Source organism: Hemicordylus capensis, chromosome 3 (assembly GCF_027244095.1).
Source record: "Hemicordylus capensis ecotype Gifberg chromosome 3, rHemCap1.1.pri, whole genome shotgun sequence".
Lineage (NCBI taxonomy): Eukaryota > Metazoa > Chordata > Lepidosauria > Squamata > Cordylidae > Hemicordylus > Hemicordylus capensis.
This window is the reverse complement of record NC_069659.1, coordinates 243,021,719-243,034,032: the sequence shown is the minus strand read 5'-3', so window position 1 is coordinate 243,034,032 and position 12,314 is coordinate 243,021,719.

Below are 12,314 nucleotides of genomic sequence, written 5' to 3'. Positions count from 1 at the left end.
TGTGTGTGCATCATCCATGGGGAGCATCAGAGCAGAGCAGAGCAGGTTGGCTGGCTTCTGTCTGTCGGGCCTAGTCAGTGGCAGGCACTGAGTGAGGCGGTGGTTTCTTTGGGCATCACATCACCCATCATGCACAGCGGCAGGTCTGCTGCTCTGCTGCTCCGCCTCCTGCTTCTTCTCTGTGTGTGCTGCTCTTGTGCTTAGTGTGCTGCTCCGCTGCTGCTGCTGTGCTGGCAGGCAGCACAGCAGTGGCTGGCCTTTTTGTTAGATCAGAGAGTGGGTGTTGTCTCTCTGAGTGTCCTCCTCTTACTTGTTGGATAGGAGTGGTGGTAGTAGGTAGGCATTAAGATGGACTGACTAGGTGTTACGTGTTAGGGCGGCCAGAGAGAGGGGCCAAAAAGATGGGGTGGCAATTGTTGGGTTGCTCCTAGTATTATTGGTGACTTTTTGAAGAAATTTTTTTTCCATTGGCTAGAATGGGGGTTTGGGGCTGCCCCAGACCCACCTCTGTGGGGTGGCAGCACCCCCAAAGTGGGTCCGGGGCCATGGCAAAAATGCCCTCAGTCCCTCCCAGCAATCCCCGTAGAGATAGGAGTGATGGTTCTGTTGTTTTTCTGAGGTGTTCTGAGTGTAGATTCTATGATAGCTAATGAGATTTCCAATGAGACACCATGAATCCACTCTCATTTGCTATCACAGAATCCACACTTACTCAGAACAGCTCAGAAACAACAGAACCATCACTCCTATCTCTACGTGGATTGCTGGGAGGGACTGAGGGCATTTTTGCCATGGCCCCGGACCCACTTTGGGGGTGCTGCCACCCCACAGAGGTGGGTCTGGGGCAGCCCCAAACCACCATTCTAGCCAATGGAAAAAAATTTTCTTCAAAAATTCACCAATAATACTAGGAGCCACCAATTGCCTTGGGATTTTTGGGGTGGAGGACACCCATGGGTGGCTACCACCCACCCCAGCTTTTTTGCCCCTAAGTGCTCCACATTGTGAGTTATGGGCAAAAATTAATTTTTTTAAAAAAAATTGTAAAAAATCAGAGGAAGGTCCAATCGACTTGAAATTTGGGTGGCAGGTAGAACACAATGTCCCCTTCAAAACCAGCCACGTTTTGTGATCTGAACCATTTCGGTTCAGATCTGAACCAGTTCGAAACCGAAGCGGACTGGGGGGGTGGTCCGGCAAAACCAAAACCGAACCACCCCGGTCCGGTCCGGTCCGGACCCGGTCCGGACCCGAACTGAACCGGGAGAACCGGTTTTATGCACATCCCTAGCCACCCGGTGCCCATAGTTAACGATGGCTATCAATGGCCCAGCTCCTAAGCCTCAGTGAGAAGTAGGCGAAAAAAGGCCGTGCCTCAGCCAATCTGGCATGAACCAAAAAATTCCTACTTGGCCCCTGTAGGCGACCGGCTATCCCTCACTGAGTACCGGGAGGGTGGGTGGGTGTCCGGCAGCAGAGAGACTGCTCATGAGATGGCTGCCGGGCTAAGATTTTTCCCCGGCCCCCTCTCCTGATTAGCTAGGCTCTAGTCATGTGGAGGGGGCCAAGATGGCGCATCCGTGCCTGCTTCTTTGGGCCAGGCGCACAAACCTGCCCCCGCCTCACCGCTCGGGCACAGAGGCGAGAAGCGGCATTTCAGGAGGGCAGGGAGTGGTACCAGTAAGCATGAGTAAATCCAGTCCTTATCTGCACCTCTGCTGCTCCACTGCATTTCCTGGTGCGGCACTGCACCACTCCGAAGTCTGTGCATGGTTGCTGGGTTCAGCGCTGCAGCCGCTTGTGGACTTCTGAGCATCAGAGCACTGCACCAGGAATTGCAGCGGGGTGGTGGAGGAGCAGGTAAGGACCAGTTTTGTTTGTGCTTAACAGTATAACTCCCCACCCTGCTGAAACAATTCAGCAGGTTGCACAAAAGTGATTCAGCGCATCCCTACTGGGTGCATCAAACTGATTCGTGCACATCCCTACCTAAAATAGTGTCCATTGTTTTACACAATATCTCTAAATGAAGTTCCAATCAACATTTTAAGAATCCACACCCCCACCCTTTGCGGGCTGAAATTATGAAGCTTGGGTTAGGGATGTGCATGGAACTGGTTCAGAGGCTCTTTATGGGCCTCTGAATCAGTTCAAAAAGTGTCCAGTTCTTCCGGTTTGAAGGCGCAGGGGGTACTGCTTTAAGAGGGTGCACTTCCCCCTTCCTCCACTCTTCCCCCTCCAGTGTTCCTATATTCTGAAGTTAATTGGGGCAGCAGAGTACCTCCCTGCCACCTCACTGCCCCTGTTGTCTGGATACAACCGGAAATATCTGCTGCACCTGTGCACGCCAGACCCCACCTGATTCCTTGCTTATCCCTAGCTTGGGTACAATCCTGATGATCTCCAGCAATAAATGGAACTCCATGCAGCCAACGAAAGGTCCTGTGGGGCCTTTTGGGCTGAGAAGAGCGCCATCTGCTGCTGTGGGTTGTGAGCATTTAAGCCTCACAATCCCTAGTTGCAAATAATAGCAGACCATGATTCAAGTGCCCCATCAAACGTTTGAGGAAACCATGAAGATTTTGTGAATGTGGAATACTGAAATGAAATTTATCATCAGTGAGCCCAAGAGGGGTGAGGCGCATCACCAATAACTACACACCAAAGATATGAAAGATATTGATAGAACTCAAGTGAGGCAAGTCCGAACAAAGTTTAGTTCTCCTCTTCAGTACTGTAGTTCGAATGAACTTGAGCAAATATTCTGCTGCTAGATGATGGTTATAGAAATCTGATTATTTTAAATTCACATTCTTCTTATTCTTTTGGAATTTTCAAAAAATATTGCTTACAGAGTTGTGTTTATCTTTGTCATATCAACCCTCCAAATGTTAGGGAAACATAGTCTGAAATCACTGCAGCAAAAGCAACTTTTAAAATGAGCGGCCTGTCAACTCAGAAATAACTGGATAACTGGGATGTCTAATTGTGGAACAAGAGCAACTCCGAGAATATTTTGGGAAAATTCAATTCTTCATTTTGAAGGGTTTAAGATGCTACACGAGCACAGACAAACCAACATGAAATTGTGCAGGCAACCTCCTTGTTGCTAGTGGTCTTTGGGTGGAGCTGGAAGTCCTATCATTCTCCTTGGAATTTCTTTAAACTCAATTCATATTGGCTGGTTTGTGTCAAATGATGAATGATGCCCCAAATGATGAATAATTTGCTTCTTTCTTTGAAATGTATAGGTCATTTTTCCTGTGCTCAGGGCCGCACACAGTAGTAGAAAAGACTACAAAACCAAATAAATCAATAGAACCTAAACAGCATCTAAAACAATATGATAGTCACAGAATAACCAAGAAAAATTTACATCATTGCACTTCTAATGCCAGATGGAAGAGGTGAGCTTGCACCTGTACCAAGCTGCTTCCTCATTGATATCTAATGATAGATGCAATATAAAATACCTAAAATGTGCTTTAACCTCACATTGTTTAAGTGAAAAGTCCTCCCAGTTTCACTGGGATTTAAATTGCAAGGGAGTTGCAGGGGACTAAGCAGGAGAGAGGGCATGCCCTCAACTCCTGCCTGTGGCTTCCAGCGGCATCTGGTAAAACAGGATGCTGGACTAGATGGGCCTTGGGCCTGATCCAGCAGGGCTCTTCTTATTTTCTTACTTAATTTTACTTTATGATATTGATAACCATATATAATCTTAAATGGCAACATAGAGTACAATCCCTTAACATAATACTGTGCATAAAATCACCAAAAATCATATAATGGAGGAACATTAAAGAAAATTATTTTTCTTACCTGCTACCCTTCTGCAATGGAGACTGAATCTTAAGCAAATGCTGCATAAAGTGTATTACGTAGTAAGCTGCAGGGGAAATAACCAGTTCCAACATACAAGATAAAATGATGTATCACACGTACAACATGTGCATTTGAAAATGGTTAATTAGAAATAGGGAGGAGGCTAGTAGTAAAACCTTTGATATTTATTTATTTATTTATTTTTAATTAAAACTTTTTAAATCTTTTTATTAAAACTTTTATATTGTTCCACACCCACTCTCAGGGATATTCTGGCTGGTTTAGTATCACTGGGGAGGCAAGTCTGTGCAAATCATGGGTTTACTGTGTGCTACTTTGTGACTTCAGGTAAGATGCAAATTAATCTTCCCGACAATAGAGAGTTTCCAGAAACTTTTCATTGAAAACAGCAACATAATGCTAGATCCTGAGATTTCTCGTTTGGACTCAAACACGTTGAAATCTAGAGCTAATGGATAGTGGAGGTCCACAGGTGGAATTTGAGAGGCTTGAGCAAGTAACTTCCTTTAGTCCCCCCACCCTACCCTTCCATTGCTGGAGCCCTGTGATTGCTTGAAAGAAAATCACTTTCCACATGCTCAGAGAATTGTAGGCTTGTGACTATTAAATAAATCAATGCTTTCATTCACTCCTGTACTCTCATTATTATTAAATATATTACAGATTTAGTAATCCAAACACCTTTAGCTTAAGATTGAAAGTAATGTTGCTTTCCATTCTCTCTCATGCTCTAGGGACATAGGAACATAGGAAACTGCCATATACTGATATATTTTTAAACCCCACATATAAATCGGGCTGCACTCCGACGTGCAGTGAAAAACCTGAATCATGTGTGAAGTGCTTCTTGATAGCTTGCAAAGACTTTGGGGTCAATCTACCCAATATATGAACGCACACCCTGCATTCCGGAGGAGTTGCGAGCTAAAGGGGACATAGGAACATAGGAAACTGCCATATGCTGAGTCAGACCATTGGTCTATCTAGCTCAGTATTGTCTACACAGACTGGCAGCGGCTTCTCCAAGGTTGCAGGCAGGAATCTCTCTCAGCCCTATCGTGGAGATGCCAGGGAGGGAACTTGGAACCTTCTGCTCTTCCCAGAGCTGCTCCATCCCCTGAGGGGAATATCTTACAGTGCTCACACATCAAGTCTCCCATTCAGATGCAACAACCAGGGCAGACGCTGCTTAGCTATGGGGACAAGTCATGCTTGCTACCACAAGACCAGCTCTCCTCTCCTCTAAGAAGCATGGACACTGCAAGTTAAGTTGCCTATCTTAAATGGCAGGTGCAGCAGCTGGTGGGCCTGTCCATCTGGGCGCACCAGTGCAGTGGGAGTATTGAGCATCGCAAGCCTGTGATGTCTTTGATGTCAGTACTCCCACTGCGCAGGCACGCCAGGACAGTTAGGCTCACCAGCTGCTGCACCTGCCGTCACCACCACAGGGGTGGCCTGCTCAGCTCACTTCCTACCCTCTGGCCACGCAAATGACGGCAAAAATGGCAAAGATTGGTGTAGTGGTGGTGGAGCAGCAGCAGGGTCAGCGCAGGGCAGCAATGGGCATGGGGTGGCAGCAGGCCTCTCCTGAGGCCCCCCAGAACATTTGGAAACCCCCCCCCCCGGAGACAGGCGGCCATGGACCTGATATCCTCAATATCTTTGGGATAGATCGCCTCTGATTTTGCATTCATCCAGATATCCATTTTTTAGATATTACATCTCACAGAACTTGCAAATGTCTTGTTTGTGTAACATCAGGCCCTGGAATATTATTCTTTTACAACATATTCTGTATTTCCTTCATCGATATCTGAATCTTTCCCTGGGCCAGAAAGTAGGAAACTACTTACATTAAGGACTTAATCAGATAAGAAATACTGTTCCAGAATCTATATTTTCTTATTTCCAAAATATTGCCTTCCCCCAAGATATTCGCTGGAAGGCAGCAGATTTCTGCCCCACCCACCCCCAGGTTTAAGGAAGCATGAGACTGGGGGAACGGAATGGGAGAAAGTAGAGGTGCTGAGAGGAAAGAGCAGGGACTCCTATTAGACTGATTGTCTCACTTAGCTCTCCAGAGTAGCAAAAGGTTGGCCCATCCACCTGGAACCAACCGTGTGGGATTAGCTGTTGTTAGTTTGGGGGGCAGAGTAAGAGTTGTTTGGCTCCTCCTGACCGAATATTGGTTGGGATTCCGCCCCCCCACCTACTTCATACTATTCTAGATCAAGTGTGGTTAGACAGGGATCTTACAGTGAGCAGATCACACCTGCCTTATTGTTTAAGTTACCGTTGATGAGGTGTATGCATGGCAAAAGCATTAGACCGGCCCAAGGATTACTGTCCAGTTAATTAATGAATTAAGGGTTAGTGGGAAGATTCATAAGGTAGAATCTATAATATAGGCAGAATCTATATTATAGACTATTTTTGCAAGTATAATTATTAGGGATGTGCATAAAACCGGTTCTCCCGGTTCGGTTCGGGTCCGAACCGGGTCCGGAACGGACCGGGGTGGTTCGGTTTTGGTTGTGCCGGACCACCCCCCCAGTCCGGTTCGGTTTCGAACCGGTTCGGATCTGAACCGAACTGGTTCGGATCACAAAAAGTGGCTGGTTTTGAAGGGGACATTGTGTTCTACCTGCCACCCAAATTTCAAGTCAATTGGACCTTCCTCTGATTTTTTACAATTTTTTTAAAAAAAATTAATTTTTGCCCATAACTCACAATGTGGAGCACTTAGGGGCAAAAAAGCTGGGGTGGGTGGTAGCCACCCATGGGTGTCCCCCACCCCAAAAATCCCAAGGCAATTGGTGGCTCCTGGTATTATTGGTGAATTTTTGAAGGAATTTTTTCCCATTGGCTAGAATGGGGGTTTGGGGCTGCCCCAGACCCACCTCTGTGGGGTGGCAGCACCCCCAAAGTGGGTCCGGGGCCATGGCAAAAATGCCCTCAGTCCCTCCCAGCAATCCCCGTAGAGATAGGAGTGATGGTTCTGTTGTTTTTCTGAGGTATTCTGAGTGTAGATTCTATGATAGCTAATGAGATTTCCAACGAGACACCATGAATCCACTCTCATTTGCTATCACAGAATCCACACTCACTCAGAACACCTCAGAAAAACAACAGAACCATCACTCCTATCTCTACGGGGATTGCTGGGAGGGACTGAGGGCATTTTTGCCATGGCCCCGGACCCACTTTGGGGGTGCTGCCACCCCACAGAGGTGGGTCTGGGGCAGCCCCAAACCCCCGTTCTAGCCAATGGAAATAAAAAATTTCTTCAGAAATTCACCAATAATACTAGGAGCAACCCAACAATTGCCACCCCATCTTTTTGGCCCCTCTCTCTGGCTGCCCTAACACGTAACACCTAGTCAGTCCATCTTAATGCCTACCTACTACCACCACTCCTATCCAAGCAAGTAAGAGGAGGACACTCAGAGAGACAACACCCACTCTCTGATCTAACAAAAAGGCCAGCCACTGCTGTGCTGCCTGCCAGCACAGCAGCAGCAGCAGCGGAGCAGCACACTAAGCACAAGAGCAGCACACACAGAGAAGAAGCAGGAGGCGGAGCAGCAGAGCAGCAGACCTGCCGCTCTGCATGATGGGTGATGTGATGCCCAAAGAAACCACCGCCTCACTCAGTGCCTGCCACTGACTAGGCCCGACAGACAGAAGCCAGCCAACCTGCTCTGCTCTGCTCTGATGCTCCCCATGGATGATGCACACACACCCTACATCTGCATCCAAATTACCAGACCAGACCAAGTGCGCAGAGTCAGCACAGGCCACCAGCCACCAGCCCAGCAACAACAACAGCTACTACTGCTACCACCACAACCAGTGTTGCCGCTACAATAACATTCCCAGTCCAGTCACGCGCGCCACAGCCTGAGCCTAGCACACAGCCAACAGCTGCTGCCAGCCAGTGCCTGGCAAGCCCAGCCAACATGAGGAGGAGAGAGCTAAGTAGACGGCGCACGCACATCACCAACCCATCACGACGGCGCAACTGCAAGGGGAGAGGGCACAATTACAGGCAGCAGGAGGAGGAGGCGGCGAGGCAATCCTAGCACAGATTTGAAAGTTTAAAATCCACCAGGACATCTTCTAGAATCTAGACTTCTGTTTTTTCTACCACCAGCTGTAGTGTCTAGTTAGTCAGTGTGCTGTGCAGCTGAGCTGAACTGAGCTGCGTGTGAGGAAGGATGATTGTGGCTAGTTCTTTAGTTTCATCAGACTGAGCATTGAGCATGGGCAGTGGCCTTGGGAAGCAACACAATTACACGACACTCACCTGCTGCTGCTGGTTCTAGAAGTTGCCTCTTCTCGTCTTTTCACCTCTTCGTGTCGTGTGTGTGTGTGTGTGTGTGTGTGTGTGTGTGTGTGTGTGTGTGTGCAGTGAGTGCATGCCTTTTGCCTTGCTGGAAAGAAATGCTTCTCTGGTCCACCACCACATATTTGCTCAAGGACACAAAGGCCCAAGGCAGAGGTGGTGGCACCAGTGTGAGTGCATGTGTGCTGGTGGTGTTTGCCACCACAGGTGTTTTGTGTGTGTATGTGTGCGCTGCTAGCTAGGAGGGGGGAGGGAGGCAGGGAGGCAGGGGGGAGGAAAGGGTAGGGGGAGAGGGATGTAGAGGGGATTGAAAGGGGGAGGGTCCGGCTCAGAGTTGGTCAGCCACATATTTGTGCACACACGTGCTCACGTGTGTGCTTCGGTGGGAGAGACCAGACTCTCATCATCTGCCAGACCGGGGTTGGGGGCAGGTGAGGCGGTGGTGGGCTGGAAGGGAGGGAGGATGGAAGGTGGTGAAGAGGAAGGGGAGAGGATGAGAGGGGAAGGATGGAGGGAGGCATGGGGGGGAGGAAAAAAACATGTAGACAGACACACACCACACTACACACAGAAAGCATCCACACACAGAGACAGTGCTAGGCATCCATTCACACAGACAGACAGACAGACAGACACACAACAGGAAGAGACAGACTGAGCCTGCACCACACACACACACACACAGACCCAATTCCCCCCCTGCACAGTTATCAGTCAATATGTTGTGTTGGCAGCCAGTTCATTGCTATTCTGATGGTTTTGGTTTTTTTGCCATCAGCCAACATCTACAGTGACCACAATCAAGATGAACATAGATGATAATAATTCATTCGTTTCATTAGAAAAAAATCATCCAATCATTTTCTCCATGTAAACCAAGCCCCCCACACATGATTTCTGGTAACATTTTCAATAAAATCAATTCATTTGGCATTCATCATTTTGTTCTCCCTTTGTCACCTTTTTTTCTTTCTTTTGCATAATTTTGAGGCTTGATTTTAACATGGGGTTTTAAAAGAAAAATTTATTTACATGTTTATTTACATACAGTATTTACATATCTACACTGCATTTTAGAATGTATATCCGCCGCTGCCGCTAAGTCTAGTACTCTGTGGGCTGTGCTACTTTGGGGGGGGGTGTGCCGTGCCCACGCCAGGTCCCCAAATGCTGACAGGTGGATAGATAAAGGGCCTGTGCTGGTCAGCATTGGTTTTCTTTTTAGGTGGGCATGGGCATTGTAAAAATCTGGCCAGTCGCAGCACTACAACTACTACAACAACTGCATCTCTGTGTGGGCACACTACACGCTGCGACTGGCTGGCACGGCTCAGCATCTGTCACGTCAGCTCAGCTAGAGGTGGAAGGGGGGAGGGTAGGGGTAAGCACAGAGGTCGAGCCAGGCAGGTGACCAACCATGGGGCAACCCACGGTAATCACTCGCCCGGCTCAAACTCCAGCTTGGGGTAGCCCAACAGGGGGAGGTTCACCTTAAGGAAGACCAGCTGCTCCACCAGACCAGGGTCCAAGCGGGAGCGAGAGGGTGTCACCACGTCCCCGGCACGTGAAAACACCCGCTCGCTCTGGACACTGGTTGGGGGGCAGGAGAGGAGGCGCACAGCCACCACCACCAGGTCCGGCCAGACTTGGCGGCGGCTCGCCCAGAACTGTGCGCAGTCCACGCCGTCTCCCTCCACAGGCTCCTCCAAGTACTGTGCAACGCATTGCTCAGCACTGGAGGGGGGCCTGGCAGGTCGAGCCTCCCGCATACCAGGCATGGCGCCATAGCAGAACTGCTGAAACCACTGGGCGGATCTCGAGTTGGTAGCAAGTGGCTGCTGCGATGGCGCCGCCTGGGATGCCGCGCTGCTGGACTGGGAAGAGGGAGGGGAAGGGGAAACTGACGTCGGCTGGCCGCCCATGCTGCTGCTGGGTGCGGGTTGGGCCGCGAGGGCTGCCCCCGCACCACTACCAACACCCTGGTCTCTGCGGGCCCTAGCGGCCTCCTCCTCCCTAACCTTCTCGACCAGGATGCCCCTCCACCTGCGCAATTCGTCGGCACTCACGGCATTGCCCTTGAGGGCTGGGTGACAGAGACAAGCGAGGACATACTCCTCCCTGTCTCCCAGCACATCAACGAGCCGCTTGTCAACCCCAGACCTCAGCTTCCCAGCCAGAGCACGACCCTCTGGCGTGATCAGAGAGATATGGAGTCCACCCATCAGCTTCTCGAGACCAACAGCTGTGGGCAGCGCCTGGCTCAAGGGAGTGGTGTCGCCACACAAGCCCTTCGTGGCAAGCTGGAAGGGCTCGAGTGCCGACAACGCCTCGGACATCTGCTTCCACTCTGCGTTCGAGAAGTCGCAGACATCCAAGGACTCGTCCCTCGCCAGGGCGACAAGGGCTCTCTCCTGCTCCAACAGGCGCTGGAACAGGAGGAAGGTGGAGTTCCACCGCGTCTCCACATCCGTAGGGATGAGATGGCGAGGAAGGCCAAGGTCATCCTGCTTCTGGCGAAGCAGTCTCCTGGACTTCTCACTGCGGTGGAAGTGGGCGGCCAGCTTGCGAGACTTATCCACAAGCGTGGCCGTGGCAGCAACAGCAGCTGGGATGGGGCGGGCCCCCTTCTTCTGGGACGCCTTCAGCTCCTTAAAGCCAAGGGCGTCCCTGATGGTCAGATGGAGCATGTGTGCCATACACCGTATGTTCACACAATCCATGACTGTCTCGACAGCGGCGGTAACGTTGGCTCCATTGTCGGTGACAATGAAGCCGCGGGAGAGGTGTGGAAACCCGCCAATCCACTCCTCTATCTGGCGGTCGAGTACGGACGCCACCTCCTCCGCGGTGTGGCTCGTGTCCATCGTCTCCACGTGCAGGACGGCCCACCTGTGCCGTAGTACAGCGGGAGCCGCCACAGACCCGGAAGCATCACCCGCGGAGGTCCCCTCACTCTCCGGTCCCCACCAGTGGGCAGTGAGGGCCAGGAAAGAAGCGTGCATCCCACTGACACTGGTCCAGAGGTCAGTCGTGAAATGCACGTTTGTCCCGGCCGGAGCTGCACGCAGCTCGGCCAACACGAGCTCCCTGCACCGGCGGTACAGGGAGGGGACCACTTTCCGGCTGAACGTGGTCCTTGAGGGGATGACGTATTCGGGAGCCAGGTATTGGAGAATCCGGCGGAAGCCGTTGTTCTCAACCACCTGAAACGGCTGGTCATCGGTGGAAATCATCTCCCCTATGAGGCGGGTGAGGTGATGATGGTCCACGCGAACAATACGCTGGCTGCCCGAGGACTGCGTCCACCGCTGGACGGGCAGTGTAGCCTGCCTGCTGGCTGGCACACTGCCGCTGCCCACCCTAGTGGCAGATGCACAAGGCGCACTAGCGCTGCCAGCCTGTCCCCAGAGACCTGGGTGGTGAAGCTCTATGTGTCTCCACATAGGCGTCATACCCTGGTGCGCAGGGTCCCTTCCACGGCTGACAAGCATCCTGCAGTGGACACAGCGGGCGTGGAATGGGGCATCTTGAGGGACCTCAAAATGAACCCATACACCACTGCCCTTGGCCTCCTGCCCCCTGGGCGCTGTCCTAGGCCATTTCTCACGGGGTGGCTGCAGTCCTGGGGGGGGGCGGCCGCCGCTGCCTGCCCACTGCTGCCACCCAACCCGCCCCTTCCGCCCTCCACAGCGGAGGAAGGGCCCGGCTCAACTGGCATCGGAGAGGCAGGCCTCTCCTCCACCACCTCGCCAGACCGCTCCCCACCAGAGTGTCGGGCTTCACGAGGGGGGGCCCCACTGAGCGGTGAACGGATAGGGGGAAGGGGCCCCAGAGGGAGGGAGAACCTGGCTGCATCGCTGCCAGCCGCACGGTCCTCACCGCCCTCTACCTGCTCTTCCAACTCCACAGTCTCCTCCACCACAACAACTGGCGGTACCTCAGCAGCACCTGGTGCCGCCGGCAAGGAGGGACCCGCCACAGCCCAAACGGTGCCTCTGCCTCTGTCGCGATTGGCGGCAGCAGGTGTGGGGAACTGAATCCTGCGCACCAAAGATGGGGCCGGAGCGAAGAATTCTCCAATGGGGAGAACTGGGGTGTCCTCAGGCTCCCCGTGTCCTCTCCC